The sequence below is a fragment of the Amblyomma maculatum genome, unplaced genomic scaffold, assembly GCF_055883805.1.
Source record: "Amblyomma maculatum isolate TAMU_Amacu unplaced genomic scaffold, ASM5588380v1 scaffold_13, whole genome shotgun sequence".
In the NCBI taxonomy this organism is placed as follows: domain Eukaryota; kingdom Metazoa; phylum Arthropoda; class Arachnida; order Ixodida; family Ixodidae; genus Amblyomma; species Amblyomma maculatum.
Window position 1 is genome coordinate 206,229 of NW_028146738.1, and position 3,567 is coordinate 209,795.

Below are 3,567 nucleotides of genomic sequence, written 5' to 3' on the forward strand. Positions count from 1 at the left end.
TCAGAACTGGGCTCTGTACCTGCGTAGGAAAACAGACTGCATTAGTCAAAATACATGATCGATTCACATTAGAAAGTTAACAAATGCAGAAATATTTGTTTCATTAACCTAAACTCCTCTCTTTCGTACGTCTTACGGTCGGAGTCTCTTTAACGTTGTTATTGTACATTTGCGTTATAGGTGGGCATTTATACCTATAATAAAATCGCTCTTCCATTAGAAGGGCAAGTTCACTGATAACCTAGCCCTTGAAAACACTTCCTTGAAACCATAAGGCACACATAGGTTGCAATTATAAGGACTTCAGCAGAGCAAGCATCGCGTGTAACACTTTTTGCTGCTGCTGCCACTGCGGCTGTGGTTCAAAGGCGACGAAATTACGAAAATTTCAGATTGCGCTAATAATTTGCAAGCAATGCGTATAATCGGAAAATTCTCTAGAGCGCGTGCTTGAGTATATCGCGTTGGTTTTGGAGCTTTCCGGAGAAAAGAACATTGCGTTAATTTGGCATTTATCCTCAAGAACAAGTGGAAATGAAGACGCGTCAAAAAGACCAGACCGAAATGACAAATATACGCATAACAACATAACAATTTGCATTCTTTACTCTTTGAATGAGACGCTCGCAAGCTTTGTCATCATGCTGAAAGGCCAATTAGTGAAAGCATTCGATGTTGCGCCTGGGCGCCTGCACAATTTTGCTCATTCAGATCGCGCCAGAAGCATCACAAGACCAATGAAAAATCACCCAGTTTAAATAAGAGCATGAAAACGTCTTTTCAGGCGAGTTGCTTAATGATCTTGCAAAGCGTTATAGTGCATATGCAAGACGGCCACGAGGAACGACGCACGCACTAACACGCACTATCAGTGAAATGGTTTCATTCGCATAAGGTCAAACCTCGCGCAATACGAAGTGTTAATTGCTCCCTTTAGGTAAGTTAAACGATAACGACAGTGGAAACATTTTAAAACGTTCAGGCATCTAGCAGCAAGTCGGTCTTTTTCGTACCTGGTGGCGTTAGTTTGTTTGAAACGCCTTCCTGAATTCCTCGCGATGAAGACGCTCGCATAACTTTAGCAACTTGCCGCAAACCTCCTGAAGTTCATGTGAGGGAGTATTGGAAATAAATGCACTGGTGGACACGCTGGCAATAATTAATTATTCTTCCTAAGGGATGCTGCATGACCTAAGAAAATATCGCGTCTTCTGAAGAAAGTGTAACTTTCTGTAAGAATGTGTAACCAATAGGCCGATTTACGCGCGCTCCGGTTTCTCCGTAAGTTGCACCGCCACAATGTTAGATTTAATCGGCTTGTCAGCGCGCCCACATAGTAATATATAGTTGATTTGCAGCATATAATACAAATAAAGGTTGAAAAGAATCATTACAAAATTGCACGCACGCCTTCTAGCCCCATTGCGGCCGATGTGGGGCCTACAGCGGTTTCGTGTGGGCAGCCCCAATTGGGCTGGGTGTTGTTTTTGAACCTAAATCCCACTTGCTGTTGCACGTGCCTTCAAATTCCCCACAAGGGACCGATTTTAGTATCATGCAGGCCTGCCCGCCTTCCAGCCCTATTACAGCCTATGTGGGACCTAAAGCGGTTTAGCTAAGGCTGCCTCATTTGGGCTTCGCGAGGGCTTGCCCAAATTAAGCTCTTAATATTATTCATATTTCACCTACCCTCAAGTAACCTACAAGGGGCCGATTGGGGCAGCATCGGCCGATGTAGGTCCCACAAAGATTTTATGGGGGCGGCCTCATTCCGGATCTATGTGGGCTTTGCCATAAAGAGCCCACAATTAGGTTGGATTGCCCTTAAATATCCGACAGTGGACCCTTGCGGTCTGGATGCAGGAATGTGCTCTGCATTAGCCCGAGCAACGCCGCTATGGGACCCATGCAGAAGGAACAGGGGCAAGCCCAAATGAGGCTTTCCCACATTTGCCCCATTGGGGACCGATGCAGGTTTTATAATGGTTGCCCCGGCCCCACTTGCCTACATCGGACCTACTGGGGCCCTACATTCTGTGCTACCTGGGTAATTAGCATCATCAAGCATTGACTTGTACTGCGATCATTTTGACACTTTTGAGCCACCCTATTCACAACATTTTCATTTTTTAAATTTCTCAAATTCATCAATTATCGCAATGATTTCCTTAACTCATCGTAAATCATCAATCACCAGTAAATCATCGATCACCGGAAGCCCAAAAACCACGGTACGATATTTTACGCAGCCTCTCAGTTGTTCCCGGCAAAAGGGGCCGACAACTACAGCTAGTACTACGGCGCCTGTGGCTTTTCGGCTGAATGAGCTATGTAAGCTATCGCCTAAAGAAAGAGTTTATGTCGAATAAAAGCACGAATTTTCGGGAAAGCTTAACTGACCAAAATCTTCATAATCAATGAAGGTTCAATGCCATGCCGTAATCAGTGTTCAGTACACACTGTTCAAAGTGGAGCCCGTTATCTCGATTATATGGTATGGAGCGAGTGCCTAGAGACGCGGGAAACTCTCTTTGCGACCCCCAAGCCAGCACAAGTAAAAAAAATGGGAAAGAAAAAAAAAGGGGGGGGGGGGGGGCTCCGAGATGAAGTAGTCAGAATTGAGTTATGTTCACCTCACACAAATGCGAGTGCGGCACCTTGCAAATCGAGCTCAGAACGCCAGCCACGGTCCGTTCCAACGGCCGAGACCGGGGCCCTTCGGTCACGCCTAGACCGGTAAGAGCGCAGGCATCCTCCCTCGACCGAACCCCGCGGCGTACGTTTCTTGTGGAGCCGACCGACCTCTCGGTTGGGACCCGCCTAGGGCCTTCGCAGGGCGGGCTCCTGTCTCAGACCTTCCCAGGGGAAGCAATTCGAGCAACAGTGTGCTCCGGAAGTGCCCCCTTATGCAAGCATCATGCCTCTCGGTTGGGACCCCTAGGGCCTTCGCAGGGCGGGCTCCTGTCTCAGACCTTCCAAGGGGAAGCAATTCGAGCAACAGTGTGCTCCGGAGGTGCCCCGGGCTCCTGTCTCAGACCTTCCTCAGACCTTCCAAGGGGAAGCAATTCGAGCAACAGTGTGCTCCGGAAGTGCCCCCTTATGCAAGCATCACCCCGGAACCCGACAGCTAACGCCGACAGGCGGCCATATTTATAGTCAAACACCATAGTAACCATACCATATTTATAGGAAAAAAACTTTATCAAAACACCAAGTGGCTACCTAAATGTTTGCTCTTATTTCTCATTGTGACAGCATCACGGTGCTATTCGGCACGTTACTTTTATTCAAATGAAGCAATACTGCGTTGCGGAACAGGCATATGCAACCCTTGAATGACCTAAACGAGGCCCGTCCGCGTGAACTAACCAATTGTGCACAAAGGAGATTCATTTGGTCAACACTCTATTCCAGTTTTCTCAATCCTACACTTAATATGTTGAAAGCAAATGTGCCGTAATTTTCTATGCGGCTGCCGCTGCTTTGTTTGCTTATTTAGGTGCGCTGGCGTCACGCATATGATGCGCATACGATACGAAAAACAAAAAACAAACATTTCGCTCTTAG

At 46.9% G+C, this 3,567-nt stretch overlaps 1 non-coding gene across 1 annotated transcript; it reads right to left on the minus strand.

Moving 5' to 3' along the window:
- Positions 1-2,602: 2,602 nt before the first annotated feature.
- LOC146172078 (Nuclear RNase P) lies at positions 2,603-2,917 on the minus strand. The gene has a single exon (XR_014702613.1).
- Positions 2,918-3,567: the final 650 nt, after the last annotated feature.